This window comes from Podarcis bocagei (assembly GCF_964188305.1).
Source record: "Podarcis bocagei genome assembly, chromosome: 3".
Lineage (NCBI taxonomy): Eukaryota > Metazoa > Chordata > Lepidosauria > Squamata > Lacertidae > Podarcis > Podarcis bocagei.
This window is the reverse complement of record NC_138127.1, coordinates 32,127,116-32,154,519: the sequence shown is the minus strand read 5'-3', so window position 1 is coordinate 32,154,519 and position 27,404 is coordinate 32,127,116. Positions and strand designations below refer to the sequence as shown.

At 41.2% G+C, this 27,404-nt stretch overlaps 1 protein-coding gene across 1 annotated transcript in view; it reads right to left on the bottom strand.

Moving 5' to 3' along the window:
- Window positions 1-27,404, bottom strand: part of LOC308583029 (uncharacterized protein) — a 287,479-nt gene that overhangs the window by 120,135 nt on the left and 139,940 nt on the right. Inside the window, exons 5-6 of the mRNA XM_081186682.1 lie at window positions 10,328-10,409; window positions 7,210-7,328 (exon numbers count right to left, since the gene is read on the bottom strand). The gene's annotated coding sequence lies outside the window, so the exon portion shown is untranslated. The remainder of the gene's footprint in view (window positions 1-7,209; window positions 7,329-10,327; window positions 10,410-27,404) is intronic.

The following is a 27,404-nucleotide window of genomic DNA, read 5'->3' as shown; positions in this document are numbered from 1 at the left end:
TAAGAGCAGCTCCCTAATCATGTTAATAGTAGTTCAGTTGTGTTTCTCCTAAATAATCTTGTATTACAGAAGAGGGGGCAGGGAAACCTACACTCGTAGTCATGCATTATACTGGAGGATATGGAAATTATCATTATTTTCATTCTCTGCTCTTTTCCTGTAAAGAGCTTTCCAATCAGTGAAAGTAAATACAACTGAATAACGTAATGTATAAATATGGTTTTATTGTTATGACAATTACATTTTATTCAGTGTTGTTGCTTTTTTTGTAATAAATAGATACCATGAAAATTCCAATACAATTTAGGTACAAGTTCGATTTCAACACTTGGGATTTATATTAGGGTGTATAAATTATGTCAGGGAGAAATGCACTTGCAGAAATTAAATTATGTCAGAAATACTGACAGATTGTAGTCAGCGCGCACCGAGAGGCTCATACTAACACCAGTCTGTTTCAACTTTGACGCCATCAAAATTACATGTTCGCTTGCTTTGTGTGTAGCACTGTAAATGATCAGAGCAAAATAAATTGCTGCCTTCTTCATATCAACTCAAGAAGACTAAAGACAAGTGAGAAACTGAACTTTCGGAGGCAAAGGCACAATACAGCTTTACAGTTAATCATAAGTTAGTTTATGTAAACCAAGAGGAATACATTCTCTGCATACTGCATACATTCCCCGGTAATCCTGTGTGCACAGCTGACACCTACGTGTGCATGCAACCTGGAGCTCCACCAATAAGCTTGCATTGCCCCCTATGGTTGCAATGTATTACTTCTTGGGGGGGGGAGAGAGAAAATACTGGGAAAGTATTCTATGAGCTTTCACTTACTCCTTGGAGGGGCAGGATGGAAGAAGGTAGGAAAGGTGAACTGCATCCCATTACTGGGGTGTGGGTGTGGGTGTCAGGGGCTCACAACATTAATAAGCAGTGCTCCTTTTATTAATGGTGAAAGCACACAAGAAGCTTTCTCAAATTGTAAGTGAACTGGTGGTTCTGTTATTCTTGAAATGCCAGTTATCTCAATAGATGGCATAATGTCTGCTCCAAATAAGAAAACAACAAAACATATTGCTGCTTATTGCTTCCCCTAATGGAGGAGGAGGGCGCCAGAAACTTTGCTCTTCCTTTTTCCATGCAAACAGTACAGATCTATTTCTGCATGGCTAGGCCTCTATTGCGCTACTGTAATGAAGATTAGAATCGTAGTCCCATGACCATTTCCACGGTGTCACAGGAACTGACACAGGGGTAGTAATGGCATAATAGGGGATAGACCATCTATCCAAAAATGTCCTAAGCATCAGTGACAGCGCCCTAAGCATCCTGTCAATCATCCTGAGAAAACAAACAAAAACAGTCCTAGAGTTTCACGGGGGAAGACTGAAAAATTATGATTTTTTTTTATGTAAGTCACACTGTACTTTGGGTTATAATTTCGAAGAGGAATATGGAACCCCATAGTGATGTCAGGAGATTGATAGGTGGGAATCCCTACTTAAGTGGGCCACGAGACAAAAAAGGGAGCTCAAGATCCAGCCTGCCAGCTTGATCTTAATCCCTGACCCTGCTTTAGAAGCTCAGAAGAGTATCCTCTGTCCCAGAGGTGGGCAGAAAGCAGATCATAATCTACTAGTGGATCTCTGGATGACTGGCAGTATATCAGCAAAGATCTCTGACTCTAATTGTTTAAAATAGCAGGAACAAAATTACACTAAACTGCTGAAAGGAGGAAAGCTGAGGGATGGGTAACCAGGGGTGGATTCTTGTGTGTCTCTATTCAGTTTTTGTACTCGAAATAAATTCCTGGATTCAGAATTCTGTAATTCAAAGTGTGCAGTTTTTATACCAAAATTGAGCTGCTGCTTCTGCTTCTTCTGCTTCTTCTTCTTATCATCATCATCATCACCATCCCACACACTTCATTCCAAAAGGCTCCCAAAGCAGCTTACATACAATCCATTAAATCAAGACAGTCTCTATCCGCAGGCTTACAAACCGAACACACACACGGGAGAGGGGACAGGGACAGAAGAGGAAAATAAGGATAGAGAGGTTCCTCCTTAAATACATTAAGGATGGAGAGGTTCCTCAGTCCTGCCCCCAGACTATTGTGATACTCATATGAATAACTTTTAAGAAGCAGTGGCTTTTCTGCAACCAGATATCCTTCCCCTCCTCAGGGACGGCTGGGATCAGCCCAGATTGTGAGGAGGGGAGGAGGAGCTTATTTTGACACTTGGCAAGGAGACAGCCAGAGCCCTATTCTGGAACCACCCTGTTGCCAAGAGACATCTTAGGGTTGTAATGAAAATCAAAGTAGATCCTGCACACCTGGAATCTGGCACCCGCCCCACTGGTGTATTGCCAACATAAACTTGTAATGGCCTTGAACAGTTGCTTAGCAATGAGAATTCTCCACAGCAACTCATGTCCTTCTCAGGTCATGTGATCAGCATTGTTCGGTGAGTGCTGCCAGAGTATGTCTCTCTGGCCCGATGGCAGAGGACAGAAGAGCTTTGTATATAGTTCTGTTTCTGATTTGTTTTCTTTGTGTAGATCAGTAGTGTAATACAACTTGTAAATAACAAAGACATTAAGAGAAGAACTCAATGGGTGAGGTGTTTATGCCTGTCATGGAAATTCACCAAGAGAGGGCTGGACTGCTGCTGCTGCTGCTGCTGTGAAGACGCAGGGAGAATTTCTATGGAGCTCCGCTGGCACAAATAAAAGGTTTCCAAAGAGTTGGCATTCACGCACTAACATAACCCACCACTACTGTCCCATTGTGAAACCCAAACCAAGGGACTGCCCAGTCCTTGCACAAAAAGGAGTCAGCAACATTTCAGCCCAAATGGTGGCTCATTGTATATGGCCACTATAAAAGCTATACTTGTTTCCAGCATTAATTGAAATCAACAGACTTTCTGCTTTCAGTTACAATGGGCATGGGACTTGTTCTATTCTATGCCTCCTATATACATATCTTATCACAGGAGTGAGATTGAAAAATAATTTTCTACATATGTTTTTCTTTTGATTGCAAAATGGTGGGCTATATGTTTTACAGTATTCATTGCAACACTCACAGATATCTACTCTCCTGGGATCTAGTTTAATTTCTTATATATCCATGTCATTTTTCTTTCCTATTAATATTCCCACATGGCAAGTACATTACTTCATGCTGCTGAATTGATTTTCAAGAAGAATCTCTTTTCACATAAATTGTTACTTTTCATAAAACCCATGAAAATTTCAGACAAAATTACACAAAACTCAGTCTCACAAGGAACCAATAGCAACGTGCAGGAGGAATGCCCCGCTTGCAATATTATTCTCGCAAGTATTTGTGAACAGATTAAAACTTATTCGTAAGAAACACATTTTAAAACATAGCTTGCTGTTGAATAGCATAGGATGTACAGTACGTGTCAGACCTGGGAGCCAACCCTAATCCAAGCAAAGGCAACCTTTATTTTAATTAGTCAACACTCATCCCAAAGCTTATTTATATTATTGTATTGCACATTAAGAAATCCAGGAGAGAGAGATTGCTTCACATTAATAACAGTTATTTATTTAAAATCATTTGCAAGGTTTCCTCAGTACTGTTGCTGTGACATCAACTTCTTCCTAGGCCACACCCTAGGAACATTGTGAGGTCATTTAGTTCAACCCCCTGCTAAGTGCAGTTTTCACAATGCAAGCTACACCTACAGCATCCCAGGCAGTTGGTTGTCCAACCTCTGCTTAAATATTTCTGGGAAAGGAGAGTCCATCCACCAACAAGGCTGTCTGTTCCATGGTCAAATAGCTCTTGCTGTCTGCTTTCCCAAAGTCTCCACTGTTAGTTCCAGTTTTGCCCTATGGAGTAGCAAAGAGCAAGTTTGCTCCACCTTCCGCATGGCACCCCTTCAGATATTTGAGGACTGCTATGTTCTCTCCGTCATCCTCACTTATCCAGGCAAACCATAGGCAAAATTTTCAATCGTTTGTGGAGGGACTTGGAATCCAGACTTCTCGCTGTCCTGTGTTCCACCCTTTGGGCATATGTATTATAAATACAAAATGCATACAATTGTAAATCTGCAAAACCCAGGATGGAATGGACCTATAAGAACGCCACTGGTAAAGAAACAGTCTGATCTGTCAATCCGTAACTACAAAGGATCTACACTGACCTTCAAAGGCAGTCAGCTGCCTAGAGCCAAATTGCCAAGGGCAGGGCACTTTGCAACATCAGATGAGTGCAATCAACAGCCATAATTTAAACTACATTGATAATCAATGTTGGACCTTTCCGTTTACACTTTTAGTATTGAATTGTATGCAGAGTTGATTAAAGTGCACCCACTGTATATACATATTGAATAATTCTTTTTTTGGAAATTTTATCTGTCCGTGTGTGTGTGTGTGTGGTGAAAGAATCACCACCCTCTGCATTTTACTCAGAAGAAAATCCCACTGGTTCCAATAGGGTAGGGTTTTCATACGTGCAGGAAATCCTGGACATATCCTCTTGGGAGGGCAACATGCCCATCTGGGGGTATTTTTAAATTTTTAAGGCAATGTCTGGGTATGGGGGGTATTTATATGGGGGTGGGGTTTGGCTCAGGCTCAGGTACATATTTGGCTTTGCCTTAAAATCCTCAGAATCCCACTAAGGCAGCCTATCTCAGTGACGGATTCAGGATCTGTCCAAATCTGATGCACACCCTTAATGTTTAGGATTACAGCAAGGGCTAAACTAAATGTTACACTAAATACATTTTTGCACTTAACGTGACAGGTTCTTAAAAACCAAAATAGCAGGATCAGAAACATGGTGGGCATAGAGGGATTGTTTAACCAATCTCCCCCTTTTATGGCCCTGATGAGAATCACCTCGCTCTCCTGAAGCCACTATTTTTCTCTCAATATAACAAGCAGCTTTGGAGGAAAGAGGAAGGTTTACATTGGGATTGTGACTGGGAGGGAAAGAGTTAAATTACCCCTCCATGCCCACCACAGTCTCAATCCCAATGGATAGGCAGACATGCTATTTTGGTTTTCAGAAACAGGTTACAGTTAATGCATAAGGCTATAATCCTAGCTTTATCCTTCCACTAGCCCGGAGGTAAGCCCTATTACACTCAGCGAGGTTGACTTTTGAGTAGCCTTGTATAGGATTGCACTGCAAGTATATTTGACCCAATTTTGACACTAAAAAATAATAATTCATAATAAGATAACAAAAGACAAAGAAATGAAATAACTTGGGATGGGAAAGAAGAGAAAATGAAAATGACCCTACCAGCCATTTAGCTTGTTTCACAAGAATGTAGAAAAGGGTAGAATATGGAGAAAGAATACAGACTGGGCCAGAGCAAATAATCTCATTTATTCTATTCAGTTTCAACCATCTAAATCGAGATCTTTGTTACCACCTTCCCACATGTTGCTCACAGGACAGGAATTTTAAGTGTCTGCTGATCACATATACCATTAAAATGTCTTCAAATTAATATTCTTATATCTTTTGATGTGGCATTTAGCTAAGTCATCCCACCTCAGGGTGCTGTGTCCAACAGAAACCTTCAGGGAAGGAAATATAAGATAGGGAAAGGTTGCAATTTTGTGACCTCTAGAAAACTTTCGAAAATGTGAAAAGGGGGAAAGATCATTGCCTTTCCTGATCTTTACCTCAATGCAGAATATATGAAATAAAGTAGTTCTCAACATTTTCCTCCTCAGTTTCAACAAAGTTAAAAATGTATATAATATAAAATATGGCTGGCAAGTTCAGGGTCACACAGTGCCTTGTTATAGGGCCTCTGGCCACGGCCTCACTGGCACTGACTCAGCTGCTCTAATTCTCAAAACTTAAAATCCTACAATGCCATACATAGCAGAACACTTTTTAACATACAAAACAGTGGGAAATTCCTCAGCACTCCTCATACATTCCCGACCAGTCAAGTGCCCCTTTCGGGTCCCTCAGCTTCTTTCATCAACATGAGGACATGTGTCCCCTTGGTCCTCTCGCCCATACTGTACACCCTTCTTAGTAAACTCAAACTCTGTCCTCCCACACCAAGCCTCCAAGTGCCCTTTCCCACACTGGCCCCTTCAAAGCTGTATTCTGCAGATCAACACATACACACATACAAACTAATGGGAAGAATGTCATTTGAAATCCATGGGACGCAACTTTGAACAAAGCTAAATAGCAGTCTTGGAGCCTTCTGTGACAGAAAAACAACAATAACCCTGTAAACCTGTGCACCAGTATCATGACCAGATACCCTCCCCACTTCCCCATATTATATTAGTTTCCCTCCAGAGTTATGGGGAACCCAAAAGCTTGATAATATATCAATACTTTTTTGTATATTCTAAAAATGGCATTATTCTTCCATGGTTTTTAGATAATGCTATATACATATAAGGTAGGGTGGAATTGATCTAGGTCGCTATCATGGTCTAGAATAGGGCTGTGTGATATATTGATATATCATCCAAAACCAGTTTGAAGACCATATCGTGATACTGGTTTCATAATTTTTGACCTGGCCAATCATGGTATGTGTGTGTGTGCCATGCAGAAATCACAATATTGGGGGGGGGGTGGAGATGAAGCTAGCTAATACCTCTACACAGCTCCATCCTTATTTCAAAATTTTGACATATCCAATATATCACAATGTTTAGCTGGTGATATATCGTGATGTTGAAAACCAGATATTGCCCAGGCCTAGTCTAGAAAGATTTGCTGGCTGAGAAGCAGCAGCATTCCATAACTTTTGAGATTCTGGTGTTAACCTGAACTATGTTTAATGGATTGAGGCAGACATTCTTAAGGGTACATAGACCTCTTGTTGCTTAAGCCCTTCACAATTTCCAAAGATCATCCAAGCTTGAGTTATGTCCTTATCATATTCAGACAGTAATGGCACATAAAGATGACTATGGGCTTCACCTACAGGGATTGTTCTCCTCTGCAGATTCAAAAATACCAAACTTGTTAACTGTCTGCATTCACGACGCTGGGTTAGTTTTATGATTTCCACAAGTATATTTGGTTAGCATGCCTTTCTACAAATCAACTATTTAAAGTCAGTAACATTTAAGAATGTCCAACTACAATGATAACACACAACAGAAATGACATTTCTTATCATTTCTAAAGAATCTGTTGTCTGTTTTTTTTTAAGAGCATACCAGTTCCTATAGCACAGGCCAACAAGGGTCATTAAGCACCAATAGGTCTCAGAATCTTTCTTCAGAGTCAATCACATTGTAGACTTCACTAGGGATCTCATTTTCCTTCCACACAAGATCTGCAGGGCAAAGAAGGCAAATGAACTATGAAAAATATAATCACTGCTTTTTACTGTTGCCTTTTTGTCATAAAAATTCCATTTATTTAAATTCCATTAAAAAGAACATTTGGCTGCCGAGAGCATAAATATATACTTTTCTTATATTTACAATTTTTCATTCTCATTCTCCAAAAGTCTTTGACATTTCCTTCAATCAACATATTTAAAACAATTTTCATGCCACAAACTAATGAATTTGTTCATGTAAACATGCATTACTGTGGGAGATTAGACATATGAAGAGACATGCAGACATACAAGATTTGTCAAGGTCTTCATATTGTACATTCTCTTTCAGCTGTGGGTAGGAATTGTTCATATGCTTGATATAGTATTTTCAGGCAGTAAGAAAGCAGATAAAAGGAAAGATCTGATCATTAAAGGGGCTATACCAGTAAGATAGGGGTTTTGCTCCAACAACAAATGGTATTGACCAGTTTGTTGTTGTTTGGTCGTTTAGTCGTGTCCGACTCTTCGTGACCCCATGGACCAGAGCATGCCAGGCACTCCTGTCTTCCACTGCCTCCCGCAGTTTGGTCAGACTCATGTTTGTAGCTTCGAGAACACTGTCCAACCATCTCATCCTCTGTCGTCCCCTTCTTCTTGTGCCCTCAATCTTTCATTGACCAGTTACATATGGACAATACAGGTCTAACAATTCAACACATTCCAGCTACTGAGATTCATACACATACATTGTTTACAGTTTCAGGAAACTCTTAATTACATTATGTGTTTGAGTTGGAGCACTTGCAGAGTAAGGATCTCAACATGTACACAAGTCCAATACCTTAAGAAAGTCACCACCGTGACCTGCTTTAAACTTCCATAATTCTAATAACTGTCTTGGATTCAGAGCCAACTAGGCTTCTTATTTATTTATATTCATATCACACCTTTATTTCTATCATGGAACCCAAGGTGGCCCACATGCAGTTCCCATGCAGTCACCCAGGCACTGACCAGACTCACAACGGTTTGGCTCCATCAGAAGGTGGCCTCCTGTCCTTTCAACCTATTCTCTGGGAGTAAACCTATTTTTCAGAATATATCCCACAAGATCAGAGACCAGGCCTGCACAACTAATGCCCTATCAGGCCAAGCGCAACCCTAATGGGCAAAAAACATTTCTGGTGCATTGTTCAGACTGCATGAGCAGAACAGTGAATAATATACTCCTGGTAAGAAGGAAAAGCATGCACGCCAATTTAGATCTCTTCACTACACTGTATATTTCACTGCCTATGAATAGCATTTGGAAATTGCAGTTGGTTCAGTATATAGCAGCTAAGTTACCACCTGGGACCTTTCGATCTGACCACCCAGGGCTAGATTTACTGATGCCGGTTTGCTCCATTCAAACTACTGGATCTAACCACAAGACTTTTAACAGACTGGGGCCAGGATATTTGAAGGCCCAGATACTCCCATACAAATCTGTACAGTCATAAAGATGTGCCGAATTTCTCCAAGGGCCTTTAGATCTAAGGTGAGTGGCTACTGTAAAAAGAACTTGCTCTGTCTGTGGGATTCCCTCCCCAAGCACATTCATTTACTATCATTTATACCAGGGAGGGGGAGCTGTGACTCACTAGAAATTGCTGGACAACAATTCCCATCTTCTACAACAATTGTCCAAGCTGGCTGGTGCTGATGGGAATTTTAATCCAAGAACATTTTGAAGGTCAGAGGTTCGCCGTATCTGATTTTTAAAAATCCTACACAACAAGAATTTGGGGCAGTGTTTAATGAAGATTTTCTGCTGATGGTTTGTTATTTTGTTAGCTGCAATTTGGTCTTATTTGACCTTGGGTAGGGAGTTGGGCCAATTTTCCTGGAGATCACACATGGAGGGGGACATATCAACACCCATGAACAATAAATGCAAGCTCGCTCTCTCTCTCTCTCTCTCTCTCTCTCTGTGTGTGTGTGTGTGTGTGTGTGTGTGTGTGTGTGTGTAATACAACACTGACGGAGTGCAATTGGAAGGAAATGTGGACCTTAACTGAACATTCAGCTCCTTATTACAAGTTCCAGTGTGATCAGTGATTCTTACTTTTTAATGAACAGAATTAAAGCCCCAGGCTTTCTGAGGTGATTTTTTTAAAAAAAAAAGTATATCACAGCATTAAACAATTTAAAATAATGGTTCTAAACAGCTTTGAGAGCCAAATAGTCAAAATGTCAGATATCACAAAACTATTAACAAATTCATTTTCTGGGAAGTAATCCCAATATTTAGGGCGGGGGGGGGGGAATGCATTACTGCTGAAACCAGACAGAGCAGACTTAGGAAGGATCATATATGCTTTTATATTTTTCAGGCATTGCAGATGATGTCTCAAGATCTGTGGCAGAGTCAAGAATGGACCCAAGGTAAGGAGAAAGGTCGCTAATTTCTGTACTCTGTGCTGGTGCTAGCAGACACTCCAAAGGCATTAGCAGCAAGGAAAAATGGAAGGCGCCTAAAACTACTTGAAGTTATCTTCAGGGCCAGAAATCTTAGTCCCCTCTGCTTTTCAGTCCTGTAATATTAACAGCAGCTGAAGTCCACACCACAAAAGCAATTACCCTTTAAATACTCAGTGTCCTCTTTCCTTTAGGTATAATGTAGGGTGGGGAGCTAACAAACAAACAGTACGGAGCAAGCAAACAAAAACAAAGCAGAATGGACAATCGCAAAACAGTGGATGGATGCCTTCCATCAAAGTAAATGTCCTTAGATTAAAAAATTCTGGTTTTCCCCACTTTAAAACAACAACGACAACAAAGGTCTATGGAAACATATTTCTAGGCTACATGTAGTTTTGGCTTGGTTCCACAAAATGAACTGTAGAATTGCCTCAATTTAATTACTACCCCATGAAGCATTCTGACAGCCCCAATGCAATGCTTAGCAAGCGTTTTACCTCAGACAGCTTCAAGATGTATTGCAGCACTGAAATTACAATACATACCATGACTTGTTCTGTCATCCCACTTTGGGAAAGCAGCAAGCTTGTCTCTTTAATAAGCTGTCTGATATACCACCCATTTCACCTGTAAAAACAGAGGTAAAATGTAAGTAGCCATAAGTTAGCATTCTAACTGCAGGCATAAAGCTTAATTTTTAAATCTGTATGTTTATGTGTGCATATATGAATATTGTGTGTGTATGTGTGTGTGTACACATACATACATACATACATACATACATACAAAAAGCAAACAAACAAACAAACAAACAAACAAACACATATACACATATGCTGAGGATCCATGTTGTACTGGTTAAAGGTGGAATCCTATTCACCCTCAACTGATAGTAGGTTCCACTGAACTCTATGGGACTTACTTCTGAGTGGACATGTATAGCATTGCTCTGTTAATCAAAGGATTATTCAACAAAACCTTCATTTGCTTAATCAATGGAAGTTAAAGGCATGCTTGTTACTGATCTAAAGCTAGTTTGGGTGTAGTGTGTTATAGACCAGGAAATGACAAAGAAAATGACAAAGGTGTCTAATCCTTACAACAATGGACAGTAATTTTGGTTTATTAAACTGCAAATTATCTCACACTTCCTTCAATATTTCAGAAAGGTGCCCACAATTGAGGGTTTTGGTTATATGCCAATGAAGTTAATCAATTAATTGATGGATTAGTTGGTTAAAGGGCAGGTGATAAATCAACTTGCAATTCTTTCATTGGAAGACAGCCCTATTATATAGAACACACACAAGTGCACACACTAATCTTCAGATGTTTCCAGCAAAACATATTCAAATCTAATAATGAAGCAACACATTTCTAGCCCCTTCTGGCAATTAAACTCGGCCATTCCATGTCACCCAGTATGCACATGTTAATTACATGTCCACGTGGGTCATATATCTTGATAACATGCAAACTTATTTCAACAGAGAAGAAATGAATTGCACCACAGGCCAAAAGACCAAAATTATTGTTGTCAGTAATATCTGTACAATAAAATCTCTTATCAGTTTATATAGAAATAAGGAAAGTACAACACTGATTAAAAATTTCCTAAAAATCAGATAAGACAAAAAATGCAATTGCATTTCACAGATAAAAGTGACCCATGTATGAAACTAAAATAATAATTTAACAGTAGAAATCAGAGTCCAGCAAAGTTTGGATAAACATATACGTTTTTAAGAGGTGTTTAAAGATAAATACTGTCCCTGCCACGTGAATTACCCAGGGGAGGGCATTCAGGAAAGCAGTCCAAGAAAGCCCATTTCTGCATTTTCACTGGTCAGGGAATACTGAAGACCTTAAACATGAGCTTAGCAGTAGTGAGGGCAGGTGTCTGCTAGACATACCAGCCCCACTCTGTTTAGGGCTTTCCATGTCAGCAACAAAAATCTTGACCTTGTACCACACATACTAGAAGCTGTATTTTGCACTAGCTGCTGATAGTTAATCGGATGCAAGGACAGCCCCACATACAGCACACTGCAATAATTTCATTGTGACCTAACCAATGTGTAAAGGGAATTGGGGGTTGCTTGTGCGTAGAGGATGCGGATGCTCTAGGCAACTTTCCCTGGCTAAACCTTTCCCTGGCTGGACAGCCTTTACTCCGTGGCTGTATCAGTCACTGGCAGAATCCGTCAGTGGGCGTTTCCTGAACTTCTTCCAACATAAAAACTCCTTGACACCAAGTCTCCGCCTAGACTCCCTGCACGGAAGTCTTCTGCGCAGAGTGGGCGTGGCCAGCGGAGGTCCTGGACTCTCCCCGCTGGTCTCTGTGGAAGAGTCCTGGAGCCCCCTCTCCGAAGTCCTTCCCTGCTCCCCTTCCTCCCAGGTGTCACACTGATTTCCTTCCCCAAGGGAAGTGTTCTCTCTCCCTCTGCTGGTCCCTTCTCCTGCATCGTCGGGGAGCCTTACCTCCACTCTTGGCTCCAATGGCAGTTCCCTGACACAATGCATGAACCACCATGGCAAGGCTATGGTGTGCAATATTCAATTGTTCCAGTTAGAATGTATTTGATTATAAGTTTTGCAACCAATAACAGAATTTAAATAATATAACATGGGAATCACCAAGTGCAGCTCTGTTTGTGTTTTTAAAAGCTGTTTATGTAAAACTAGTCAATCCAGAATATGGACTCAAATCCTGATGCATGCTCTGTTAAATGCCCAGCAGTGTAGATAGCAGCACACACACTCGCATGCACACTTGGATGGAAAACTGATCAAGAAAAACACAACTCAAGTCACTGTGAAAGAAGATATTGGAGCCCTTCAAGTAATCAGGTCAGTTGTGGTGAACCTATGGCACACAGGCCAGAGGGGGCACTCAGAGCCCTCTCTGTGGGAACGCGTGCCATCGCCCTAGCACAGAGTTCATAGGGGCAGCATGTGCGCCAAGTAGAGCCATGCGTGCGCGAGTAGCTGGTTTGCCACCCATGGGCTGCAGCAGAAAGGTGAATGTTCCATTCCGCTGTCTTAAAGCACATCGGTGCAGAACTGCCAGTAAGCCTGGCAGCATTTTGCTCCCTCCTGCATCAAATCATAGGATCAAATCATAGGATTGTGGGGAGTTGGAAGGGAACCCGAGGGTCATCTAAGTCCAGCCCCCTCCCCCACGATGCAGGGATCTCAACTACAGCACCCATGGCAGATGGCCATTCAGCTTCTGCTTTGAAATCTCCCAAAGAAGAATTTCTTGAAGGCAAATTATCAAAATGGCCATGTTGTCTGGGAGTAATTCCCTTTTCATGATTTCCCAAACAAGGATAATGCAAACTTTTACCTTTCAATAAAAAGTTGCTTGTATCATTGAAAGCTCTGTTACTGCGTTTTTCTTTTAAGATAAAAGATGTTAATGTATGAGTTGTTTTTTTCTAAATTAAAACCTCAGTATTCAGGTTAAATTGCCATGCTGACACTTTGAGATAAATAAGTGGGTTTTGGGTTGCAGTTTGGGCACTTGCTCTCTAAAAGGTTCGCCATTATTGATCTAGGTGAAAGGCAATACACGGAGGTCTGCATTAATCGATGCAATGCATCCTTAATTGTTATTATTGTTTCATGGTAAGATTATTGTATAATCTTAGAAAGTGGTATAATTTTAGAAATATCATGAAGAGATCCTACACTTCTAAACTTGCCACTACATAACTGATGTGGGTTTTTTAAAATTGAACCACCCACCCAGATTTACCACCTCAATACGCATTATTCTAAAAATGCACAAAGGCTGCAATCCTAACCCCACATAATAATAATAATAAAATAAAATTTTATTTATATCCCGCCCTCCCCAGCTGAAGCTGGGCTCAGAGCGGCTAGGGAGTAAGCCCTATTGAATTCAAAAGGGCATGCATCTGAGTAGACAGGGTGAGGAGTGTGCTGGAAATGTTTGTTGTTGTTTAGTCGTGTCCAACTCTTCGTGACCCCATGGACCAGAGCACGCCAGGCACTTCTGTCTTCCACTGCCTCCCGCAGTTTGGTCAAACTCATGCTAGTAGCTTCGAGAACACTATCCAACCATCTCGTCCTCTGTCGTCCCCTTCTCCTTGTGCCCTCCATCTTTCCCAACATCAGGGTCTTTTCAGGGAGTCTTCTCTTTTCATGAGGTGGCCAAAGTATTGGCGTCTCAGCTTCAGGATCTGTCCTTCCAGTGAGCACTCAGGGCTGATTTCCTTGGAAATATGACACCCCTAAAGTAAACAGTGCAGCAAGAACCAATTGCCCTTCCTCGAGAGACAAGTTTATCAAAACAGGAGACATCAAGATCTGGAAAAGTGTTTACAAAGACTGAAAGCAAGGATTTCTGTTCTCCAAAATTATGATGTCCAAAAATAAAAGGGGGGGAGCACTCCATGAATGAAGTTGTTGTTGTTGTTGTTGTTGTTGTTGCTGCTGCTGCTGCTGCTGCTGCTGCTGCTGCTGCTGCTGCTATAGATCAGTTCCACATGGACTATTGTTCTGTGGTGGACTCAATACCTAGAATCTAAGCTAGGCTTATTTCCCTTTTATATAAAGATAAAAAACAAATCTCTAAGGTCAGGGGCTACATGGGGAAAGAGTGAATGTCTTTGTATGCTTTGAAGTTCATTATTATAGCAGCATATTGAAGCTACTGGTAAACTGAACCTGCATATTCAATATCCGTCTTCAGTATGGGTGGTACATGGACTAGCCTCAACACAACACCACGAGGTAAGTTTATTAGTACTGTAAGTGACAAACCTTTATTTTTGCATGTTAACATTCTGCTGTAATGTATGATTTATGGATCCCTCAGGAAGACCCTCTGTTTATAAATGTATCTTAAATAACGATAGACAGCAAGCCAGGATTAAGTGCTCCTCTTGCAGTAAAACAGAAACACACATAATGTGTTTTTTTTGTACTACTGCATTATGTCTGACAAAAGCAAATTTTGGTTTGAGTGCTCAACCTAACAGTGATGATTAATAATATATAGTGTCATTGCTCATTTTGAAATTGCTTTCATAGGAGCTAATATAAAGAAATATGGTTTAATTCTGTGGTCTTTTACAAACCAGTCTCAGGAATGACAAATAAGGGATTCAGTCATCTAATATGAATCTGCACAGCAATTGTCCTTTTGTAACACTTTACGGCACAGTCCAAGAGACAGTGAAACTGGGGGAAGAGGGGGATATATTTGTAGGTGTGGCAATGTGGTTAACAATGAAAACACCATGTTATATTGGTTTTACAGTATGTAGAGTGATCCTCCCCAACACAAAATCTGGCCAAAAAAAGAAATTTGGAAAGAGAAGATTTGTCGCAAGCACTTTTGTGCAAGTTGAGCCCTTCAGATATTAAAAATAAATAAACTGACATCAAAAACTACAATTCACCACCTCTTCTAACTTACATCTTTAGGTAAGTGCCAAAATATTGCACATTGAAAGTTACAGCTGGTTTTTTATTTGTAGCTAGGGTTGAATAATTGCCCCCATTTTCCAAATTCTTCACTACTTGGGACAATGTTCTGCAGTAGAACAGCTGCCTTAGAAATCATTCACAATGCTGCGTGATTTTAATGCAAATATACACGTGAGAATCTTAGGAACTGAACTTTGTGCTGGAAATCATAGCTGTCTAAGGATTACCAGTAAACTACAGTTCCCAGGATTTTTTGTGGGAAGCTAAGTGGCTTAAATGCATGGTGTGGATTTGAGTAGAGATGGGGGGGGGATGAAACATCCACATACAGGCAACTTGCAACTGGCAACTTGCAACTTGTGTGGGGTGGGGGCGGCTAGCTTCCAGGGATTGTGCATAAAGCCAAAATTGTGTATAGCCAGAACAGTCTGCGACCATGCACGTTAAATGTGCACTAGTTGTGACTCGACTGTATATTGTTTATCTATTTGTCAAACATATAAGCCAACTTTCCAAGGAAGCTGACAAACCCATATGCAGCTCTAATATATAGTATCCAAGCAATCAATGCCAATTGACTTCTGAACCACACATTCTAGAACAATCTAAAATTACTTTACCCTGTGCCAAAGCCTGTCAAAATTGTGGTGCTTTTATCGTACATACCTTCCAAAACTAAGTGAAGCCATGCTCTGGCAGATACCCACAATTGAGGCACCGTAATCAGGAATGCCACAGTCCAGCTCTCACAACTTCTTAAATGACAAGAGAGTAAGATGCATGGGCTCTGGTGCCAGAATCTGCAGTTCCAACAAATGATCCCTTAAACAGGCCATTTGGGCATTTATATAGGTTGCCTGTGCCTGGCTCCTTTCAAAAATGTTTTGCCATTGCATGTTCCACTAGATTTAGCTTCCAAACAATATTTTAGGGCCAGCCCCACATAACATGGCACTAGCAAGGTGCAAGATTCTTATTCTCCTTAAGTGTGCAGTTGGCATATCAGATTTTGACATTTTGTTCCTTCTGCAATCAGATGCAAGGATTGTGGACTAGGAATGCTGCAGATTTAGAAGATGGAAAGACAGGAATATGAACTAGAAAATACAAGAGAAGAAACTTGCAGAGTGTGAGGGGAACAGAAACTGGTAAACCTTTATCCCATTCATAGCAGAGCCACCAGTGCTTGGCAAACCTAACCAAGCAGGCCTGTGAATGCCAGTAGATATCTTATATCTACTGATAATCTGGCTGTAAATTCATGACTTATGCAGAACCTGCCAGGTGGGCAATACTATGGAAAGAACATTTTGACTTTCAGAGAAAAAATGTACCAAGCTATTCAAGTATCTACTTTACTTAACAGGAGTGAGGAACTCAGCACTGGGGGCTGAATGTGGCCCCCAGGACTCTCAGCCTGGCCCTTGGGAGTCTCCCTAGGCCACACTCCTTCCTGGCCCTGTTCCACATCCTCAAGTGTTTTTGCCTGGTTGTACTGTGTCCTTGCTCTGTGATAATGATGCTTGCTTGCCTGGATAGAAGATGGAGAGGTGTTCATCTAGATGCCTCTATTGTACAAAAGGTTAAGCACATCTATTGCTCCACCCACTCTTGTCTCAGTCCCCACCCACCACTTGTTTGCTTATGAGGAAATGCAGCCCTTAAGCTGGAGAGGGAGGGAGGGAGGGAGAGAGGGAGAGGGAGAGGGAGAGAAGGGTTCTCACAGCTTTTATATAAACTAAAATAATTCTGGTCTGCCATCTAAACTGTATGAAAAATGGCTTCTCAACTAAGCATTCAAGGCTGCAATACTATATCTACTTAAATGAACTAAAGCCCATTATATCCCATGGAGCTTTCTTCCAGGTAGACATATCTAAGACTGTGCTGGGGGGCGGGGGATGTATATCTATGCAAAATATACTAATATTGTTTAAAGACACCATAAAGGCCATGTATCACCACCCTCTATGACAGTGGTTCCCAATTGGTGGTCTGTGGACTCAGAGGTTCTGCATAACCCACTCACGTGGCAGCATTCACATAACAAAAAGTACCATAAATATATCAGTTTCAAAAGCAGGGGAGACCATGGCTCGCCTTTTGAAAAACAGGCGGTTCACAGTACTTAGCTAATTGGGAACCACTGCTCTAAGGTGTCGTCGTCATCATAAATGAATAAATAAAAATAGGAGGAATAACCCAACTCTCTCTCTCTCTCTTTCTTTCTGTGTGTGTGTGTGTGTGTGTGTGTGAAAACAAGCCTTTTTCTTTCTTCCCATTAAATGAATATGCCTCTCTCTTTTATTGCATCTTTACTGTAAGTTTAATTGTGTCCCTGCTACACCCTGTCTACATATGAACATTGACTGTCCCTCTCATTTTCCCCAGCAGGAATCATTGACAGTCCTGTACATGGTATTTCCTCTGCTTCAATGGCTTCTCCCCACCCCCAATCCATCATCATCCTCCCCCAGCTATCATCATCGTATTTTGAGGATTTTGATTCAATTTCCATTTTAAATAGTGAATGCTTAAATCCATTTGTAATCTTTTAAAACATACTCAGAAAGACCAAGCAAGTCTCCCTTGCCCCGTTTTTTAAAAAAATAAAATAAAAATATGAAAGGCGAGGAAATAATCTTAAATCGCTTTATGCAGCACATGAAACTTCAAAATAATGAGAGCACTTCGATTTAGAAATGATTGGGGTTCTAAGCACACGAATCATAAAGAGCTGTAAAATTATTAGAACATTTCAGCATTTTTGTAAGCATTTCAATTCTGAGGTAATCAGGGATTCTGGACTTACAGAGCAATTTACCTGGCATTTGTAGGAAAGCGTCACTCTTTCAGACTGAAGTACACTTAACAATATGAAGAACTCCAATAATTTTAAATTGCTGTATATCACACATGCCCAGAAATCCAATTTATCCCTTAAATAAAAACATTGCAACTTCACAAGTACAGAAAGGCCCACCCACAACATCAAATCAATCTAACCTGACCAATTTGTGGGTCAAATCAGTCAATTTATTTCTTCCATCTTAGGAGTTATACCATGAAGAACTATTATAGACAATTTTTTAAACTCTCTTGTGTATTAGTACATAAAAATTACATTTTCCTTCCTTAATGCTGTGGCATTAAGCTATCCTGAAGTATATATTCAAGTTGCATATGGGACAACCTCATTTATCTGAATGCCTTAGATGACATTTGAATGTTTGCATAATCAGATGGTTGCATTCAGAGGTCTGTGTTTTACCATATATTACATAGACATGAGGATACAGGACAGGGAAGTTTGGATAATGAAGATACTGCACTATGTGCCATACGCAAGTACAGTACATCAGTACATTTTGTAGTCATTAAATAAATAAACCTAGGCAGATCTGAACTTTTAAAAGAGGTAAATTGCAACAAATAGCTGCAGCACTGAGTGCTTCTGTTCAGGGTTCCAGGCTGCCATGCCCCCCCACCCCATTATGTTCCCCTATTGCATCAACAACAATACCACCCAACAGACAGACAGACCCATCTGCACAATACAACACCATAGCACTTTAAACAATCATGGCTTCCTGCAAAGAATCTTGGGAACTGTAGTTTGTTAAGGGTGCTGGAATCCCAACTCCCAGAACTACAATTCCCAGAGTTCCTTGGGAAGAAGGATTAACTGTTAAATCACTCTGAGAACTGTAGCTCTGTGAGGGGAATTAGGGTATCCTAACAATACTCAGCTCCTTTTATAAACTATGGTCCTCAGGATTGCCGGGGGTGGGGGGACACATGACTGTTTAAAGTGATATGATACCGCTTTGAATTGATGGTGCAGATCGGGTGACAGCATTCCATGGTCACTAAGCATGCTGAGTCTTCAGTGGGCAGGTTTTTGGAAGTAGTATCCCCCATTTTCCTGTAGTTATTTTATGCTGCTGCAAGGCTTGGGGTTCCCCCAAACATAGTCATACCTCCTTCTATTTTCTCACTGTTCCTGTTTTGGCTAGTTTGGTTAGTTAGAACCTGAATTTCCTGTCAGAGGGAGAAATAATGCTACCTTATGATATTATATTTCCATCTGTAAAACCAACAGAAACAATATCCAACAATGAGACCCTGAAAAGGTCTGGTTGATTTTTTTGTATAGTCTTAAGAACACACCAAAAAGCACAAGCAGTTAGCACCATCCTAATTCCCCGGGACAGTATATGTATTTCAAGGTGTGGGTGCCACCACACTAAAAGCTCTGCCCTAGGTATTTGGTAAACACCTGGGGTGTGTGGCACCCACAAGAGGGCATCACTTGGTGACCTAAGGGTTTAGGCAAAATGATATTAGAAAAGGCAAACTGGACCTAGGTTGCTTATGGTTTTATACACCAAGTAAAAAACCTAAAACATAGCCTGGTATCTCATTGGTAGCCAGTGCATATCCCTCAACAGATGTGTTAAATGTGGGGCATTCTGCACCAGCCACCTTAAGGATAGTCCCACATAAAGCAGTAATCCGACCTCAAGGCTACCATTCATGGATTTCCATGACCAAGCTATGGCTGTCCAGGAACAGTCATGACTGGCAGATGGTACTCATAGCCACTGAGGCTCCTTGGGCCTTTAGTTCCAATGATGAATACAGCAACACCCTCAAGCTACGAAGCTGATTTTTCAAGGGAAGTGCAACTCCCTTGCAACCAAGTTGGTAGGGTTTAAACTTCAGTTTATTGGCCCTCATCCAGCCCTCCACTGCATCTAGACACAACACCAGTTTCAGGCTTGCAGGACCTCACTTCCTTCAGATGTTACAGAGAGCTGGGTTCATTTAAGCATAGTGTTGAGACCTCGTGTCCAATCCCTTGGTAAACAGCATTGGAGACAAGATGACACACTGCGACGAAAGATATGCATGAGCCTGAGAGACACGTTACATTAGTGTAGTGGGAATGGGAATGGGCATTCGTATCTCTCTCCATCCGGTTTAGAGGGGGCTGCTTAGGCAAGTATAAGTATTGAGGCATTGCCACCAAGAAAAGATGTTTGAAACGTGTACCTATCCATTGTCACCTCCTCGGGCCCTTTAGAGGTGAATGAGGTTTCTATGGGAGAATGTCCAAGTTCTCCCTATGAAGCTAGTTAAGCTTTACGTCCTGCCTGCTTAAACTTTGGATTACCTGAACTGTCTTTACATGCTGTAGGAAGCTCAGAAAAGAAAGGCACAGAGGCTTCCTTTGAGTGCATTAGCAGGCCCAGCAGAGAAAATTAATTCTGAATACAAAATTGCAAGGCAGCCATAATGGGGCAGGACCAGGGCCCATTTCCAGATGGCACATAGCGATCCTATCAGTGCTTCATTTTACAATGCGTAGAGCTGAGGAGGCTCAAGACTACCTAGAAGTCACAGTATAATTCAAGATGCATTGTTCCTTTTTTAAACTGCTCAAGCTGAAAAGGGGCACTAGAGAGCATTTTTAATAATGTTAGGATTTAATTTTTATGTTCACAGCTCATTGAGATAAATGGCATTGGGGGGAAAGAGGTGAGTCTCCACCTTTTCTACAGCTGTTTAACTGCAAAAGAAATTTTGAAAGAACAGGCTGACAAAGCAGGAAGAGCACATCTGCTTAAGCTGTGACAGCTGTGTGTTTGTAGCAGCAAGAAAGTTAGAAACATCATCACAAAAGACAAAAATCCATTGGATGATGTGAAAAATACATATACCTTCACCTAACTGGTGCATGCAAAAACTATCAAAGCACTTCAAAGGAATTTTTTTTTAAGTTGCATAACACTTTGGTTTTATGATGTTCTCCTACCTGCAGTGAATACTACAGATACTTACATGTCAGATGGTGACACAGTAATTTTATAGTTTGTAATAATGGGGAAGTGCCATAGCTCACTGGTAGAGCATCTGCTTTGCATTCAGAAGGTTGCAGGTTCAATCCTTGACAGCCTTCCAGGTGAGAGCAAATTCCTGCCTGAAATCATGAACAGCCACTAGTAATCAGTGTATGGACCAGATGGACTCAGTATAAGCACCTTCCTAGGTTTGGTAAATTACATAGGGATGAGCCTAGGCACATCTCAGTAGGGAGGGAGTTCCACATAGCACTGAGAATTCTGTTCTCTACATTTCCACACCAGTTTGCAATTTTTAAAGCAAAACCAAACAAGTCCTCATCGGGATTTTAGTGCAAATTTCTCCAGCTATACACATTTTGTATGCAATTTTGCTTAATGGAGGCATTCATCCTAAACCTAGAGAGGTTTTTAACTAGCTTTTCTCCTCCGTTGAAACCAGCTATTCTGAAAAACCTTAACCTCAATTATTTTATGACTATCCTTAAAATGTTTCCACATTAACAACACTAACACCCTGGAATATTTTGTCTGGAGCAAAACAGCAGCAAGAGAGAAAACAGAAGTGGCAATGTTGTTTTCAAATATCACTTTTACGGGTTCATCTCCCACCACTGCTTTGTGTGGAAACAAGCCACGCACCTCAGATTCTTTAACAGCACATACTCGTGGAATCTTATCTCCTTCAGGAAAGCGGTATTTGTTTTATTAAGTATCATCACCGCTGCCACCATCCTTTATTTGCTCAATGAACTATCTTGTGGGGGCTCCACAGATGCAGGGGCATGTAGTGTTCCAGGAGCAGCAACGCCGCGTATTTTAACATGAAGAAATCTCACCATGTGAAGAGCTCAAAAGACTGCAAACAGAATCCTTCAAGTGCAATTGCAGTACAAGTGTCACACACTCAGACCGAGGAAATTAAGGTGAGGAAGTTGCTGGGCGACCTCCTCCTAGCCGTGAAGCCCTTGCCAACTGGAAATAAACACAAAGTGCTCTCTGCTGGTGGGGTGGGCTAAACTCTCAAATGTGGTTCAGCATGACACCCCAACAGGAAGGAAAAAAATAGCGAGAGCTGCTGCAGTTATCAACAGTGACATTCAGCTGAACTCTCCCTCTCTTCCTGTCTTTCACTTCTCTGTCTGTCCGTCTGTCTGTCTCCTCCTCTCTCTTCTGGTCTCATGGGAAGCAACAACATTGATAGAAGCCCTGTGTCAGTTTCCATCTGACTGTCACTCTCACTTTTGCCTCTATTATCATCAGCCGTAAGGTGGGGCAGTCCCCAGCTTGGAAGGGCTACTGATCTCTATCTCACAGCCTATAAGCTGCCCTTGCCATGAACCTGACTAAGGGGAAGAAAGAGGGAAAGGGGCGGGGGGGGGGAGGAGAGAGAGACGGGTGGGGGAGAGAGAGAGAGAGACGCTGATACAGTTTGGTTTCTTTTCTTATTTCCTATCCTTTTTCCAGCGCTCAGTCTTTTGTGTCAGCTTTCAGAAATGCTCTGTTTGACTGGCAGCCTGTCACAGATCAGTTACCACCTAAAGCCGCTTGGCAGGGAGAGGTGACGGCCCAGGAAGGGATCTAAGTGGGTTTATCAGTGCTTCTTTACGCCTCGTGAGCTCCTTGACACAAAAGGAAAGGGTATTAAAGATCTAAAGCGAGCCCAAAAGCGTGAAAGCTCCTTATAGGCTGCAAGATGTGGATGTGACTAAATTTTTAAATATTTTGAGTTGATGCTATTCATTTTACCAATAGAGTAGAAAGAATTTTTGTTACAGAAATGAGTGTATGTTCCACATGAGTGATATTTGGAAAAGGGGAGGAAGTCCCTAAAATATGTGCTTAGAATATTACAACTACCTTGCATTTGCAACCGTACATCTGCTTTTAATATAAATTAAACTTTCCCCCCTCTCTCTTTTAGATATTACAGAAGAACCATATTACACATTTACCTTTGAATTTCTTGTGTTTTTCAAAGTGTAAATACACTAATAATTTAGCAACTGAAACTAGACATCTTGCTTTCTTTTTTTATATCCAGTTAACATAAAATATCCAACATTATAGGTAGATGCCACATACAATTAAAAAGCTTTTTTTAAGCATGGAATATTGTTAAGCATATTTATTTCCATCTTCCCAGTGGCTTCTCACAACAGAGTTTTACCAACTGAAGGGTTGCCGCACCACACAATTCATTTTCCTTTGTTCTTAAGTCTTCAATAACTTGAAATAATTTCCTTTACTATTTTCCTTTTAAAAAATCAAAATCCAAAAAAGACCACATATGCCAAGTGAACCAACTAGATGCTCTAGGGATTTCAGGAAGCAACTATTTTCACCATAATATATTAGGGAGAGTAAGTTTATCTACTGTATCTTGTGCAAAGAATTAGGCTATTAGTGTAGACTAATGGGAGGGAATTAAATGAAAAAGATGGCGAACAGCATGGTCCACATTTTTCATGCTAATGTAAAATTTTGAAATTGTGCATTCCAACTTACATGGTTCATATTTTTCTTCATTGACTCATTATGAAAATGTTGGAAAGCTTTGTTACATCCATGCAGGCACAAAGGAAAACTAGGAGTCCTCTGTTCCTATACATACATCTGATCTGTTTTTCATGTCATTATAGCCCCTCCTGGGCTCCACTACTGATGTCTGCCATTCTTGCTGGCTAATAAGTGACAGGTCAAGTCGTCCAAATTAAAGATTTAACAAGCCCTCCAAGGAGCTCTGCACTAAGCTCCAGACAATGTCTGTTCCCTCCCTGTGTGAAACACACACAAAAACCTCCCTCTTGGACTATCGCCTTGTGGTTTCTGCATGAAGCAGTAGTCGTGCAAAAACTTTTATACTTCTCAGCTGCTTTCTAATTTTCACAAACATCCAGCAAATATTTCTGAGAACGTCTTTCACAGTTTGTGAATTAATTTGCATCAGTATCTCCACATGTTACTTTTGTAGTCCACCACTCCCACTTCCCCAGTGCTTTGACTAGTCCATTAAAAAACAAAAAAGCAAAACAGTTTTCACTGCTTACCCAGCAAATGAATAACAACAAAATAGTATTGTTCCAATACTTGGTGGAAACAGGGCAAAATAATTTGGGAAAGGGGCAAAAAGAAATCTGGAAGATGTGAGCACAGCACAAAGCCTGTTGTCTTATTTCACAAGATCAAAAAGGCTAACCTGGCAAGATAGTCAATGGATAAGTTTGTTTATTTGTTGGCTGAAATTATCTCAACTTTCACATAATTTGGAAATCTACAGAACAATCAAACTGCCGTGCTGGGGAGGGTTTGCATGGGGTGTAGGTGTCCCTCTGCCCAACCTTGTTGGGCTCCACTATCAGTGGAGAAGCCTTGCTGGTGTGGAGTGTCCCAGGGCATCCATCCAAATGGTCGGCAGGTGAGCAGAAGCTGTAGTCAGTAGAACTCCCAAAACATGGTGTTTTCTGGGTGGAGAGAGGACAGGTCTGGGTCAGACACAGACTAGTGCAGTCTGTACTTGCTAGATCAGGCATAGACAAACTCTGGCCCTCCAGATGTTTGGGACTACAATTCCCATCATCCCTAAATAACAGGACCAGTGGTCAGGGATGATGGGAATTGTAGTCCCAAACATCTGGAGGGCCGGAGTTTGCCTATGCCTGTGCTATATCCTTGGCTAGATCCTGTGTGGAATTACTGCTAGCGCGTGATGGCAACGGGCGTAATCCAGGCCTCTTCACTGCACCAGCCTGGGAGCTGGCATAGCAATGGGGCATTTTCCAAGGTGCCACTACTAACACCTGCTGTCCCAGTCAGCATGAGCAGCAGGGCTGTGGAAATGGTTATGATGATGATGCTTCATCAAGGCCAACCACTGCTGGACAGAGGTTCAAATTGCCCATTTAACCACAGAACTGGTTTGCAATTATTATTATTTATTTATTATACATACATACATACCCCGCCCATCTGGCTGGGTTTCCCCAGCCACTTCTGCCAACAGGCAGAAGTTTAATGTCTATGTTGTGTTACAAAGACATGAAGGCTGGCAACATCAACCCTGACAGGTGGGAAAGCCTTGCAGTGCCAGGAGACTGCAGTGCCTGGAGACAGGCAGTCAAGTTGTGTATCCATAGTAGTGCCCAGAGGAGGAATGATTGCTGGGAGGAGCACAGAGATAGGGGGCTCCATGGTGCATTTGCAGCACAAATGGATGCCTTCATCTACCCCAGCTGCAATGAAACATGTTTCCCTCACATCTGTCTCTTCAGCCACAGCAGGAGCTGCAACTGTCGCAACAGCTTGACTCCATCCCCAAATGCACACACCTCTATTGTCTCCCGAGACAGACAGATGCCAACAGTGTCTATGTAAGTGAAGCTAGCTACAGTCCTGTGCACATTTGATTTTTGAATAAGTCTTATGTATGACGATTGCAAGTAATCATGTTTAGGGCTGGGGTGATTTTTCCAAAGAGCCTCATATCCTAATGTATTAGGCTTCACCATTAAAACTTGCATTCAGATTTATGTTCACAGGCAAATCCAGTAACTGATGGAAGACTGTGTGATATATATATATATATATATATATATATATATATATATATATATATATATATATATCACATATAAATCAGGTGCTGCTTTGTAATTCTTAAATGAAGGTGAAGAACTGTGTATCACACCAGAGACAGAGGCATTCTACAATGCAGTCCCCAACACTGGCTGCTAAAAACAAGCAGAACTTCCATACTACAACTGCTTTAGTTTCCCACAATCCTAATATTCATTCCACGTTTGCCAAACAACTACTTTCAATGGTTCGTACTATCAATTGCGAAAATCCTATGCAGTTTTATCTATAAACTAATATCATCTCCCCTTTTTTTTCTTGCTAATACCAGTTTTGAGACTTCCTGAACTTGTTGTTATGTAGCCAAAACCTTACCTCAGTTTAATACATAGGTGGTAACATCAAAGAGAAATAGAAATAGCCGAGGTGAAAAGTGTACCCAAACAGTCCCCAAGTAACTAAATGGCATGAAATGTTGAGGGCTTCTGTGGGATGAGTAGAATGGGGTGTCTGGAAAGATAGGAAGAAGAGACACACAGTGAGGAATGGGTTAGAGAGACAGCAATCTCATTGTCTAGAGCAGGCATAGGCAAACTCGGCCCTCCAGAGTTTTGGGACTACAATTCCCATCATCCCTGACCACTAGTCCTGCTAGCTAGGGATCGTGAGAGTTGCAGGCCAAAAACATCGGGGGGGGGGGGGAGTCTGCCTATGCCTGGTCTAGAGGTGTCCTTTCCTGATTAAATAGGAAGCTATTTTAAGGGACCTCAGGGGCAGAACTGAGAGCTCCCATAAAAATCAAAGGAGATGTGCCTATCCCACTCCTCCCAAAAATACCCCCCCCAAAGTAGTAGCAAAGAGAGGAGTACATACTCTTTCTAGTTCAGTTCTTACTTAGTGTGAAACTTAAACACACATGCACACACCTGCCAATGTAAATTCCAAAGCAAATGCAATTCTTTATCGATATTACAGATTTTAAGGACCTGGGACTGGGACAGAGCGGCTTGTCCTACTCAGAGTAGACTCACTGCAGTTAATAGGGAATTAATTTCAATGAGTCTACTCTGAGTTGTACTTAATTGAATACAATCCGATGGTCCAGATTCAACTAGTTGTGCTAGTGAGTCTCCACTATAGTAGTGGGGTTCCCCCCACCTCTCTCATGTGCCCCTGTGCCCTGATTGGCTCTGGGAGGTTGGGAGAATCCCCCCAGAACAGTGGGGGGGGGTCATTCTGTCTGGCAACCAGAAATACATTTGCCAAAGGAGAGATCTCCTTACCACCATTTTGAATTCTACCCAACATCAGTAACTTGCTCCTCACTGAGTCAATGCAATGTAGTAGAATGTCACCCATATTCCATTTTCTAAGTAGTGTTCCATCTACTAAGAGGCACTCTTAATAGCACCATATGCTTCTGAACTTCATTTTATCTCCACTATGACCAGGGCATTTTGAAATGATGCATTCTTTATGTATGTCACATACTGTATATATAATAGACCGCTGAAGAAGACCTGTGATCAAAATTATATTCGTTTAGTTATAGTTGGGCTGATCTGTTTTTATTTTTCTAATGAGTATTTAAAGGCTATGTCAGTTTTAATTTTTCATATCTGTATGATATAAAATTATTTTATATAGCTAGCTTGTTCTCTTTTGTGGGATTTGTTCTGATCCCAATTTGTATGCAGTCATTTTTATGCTGTTCATTGCCATA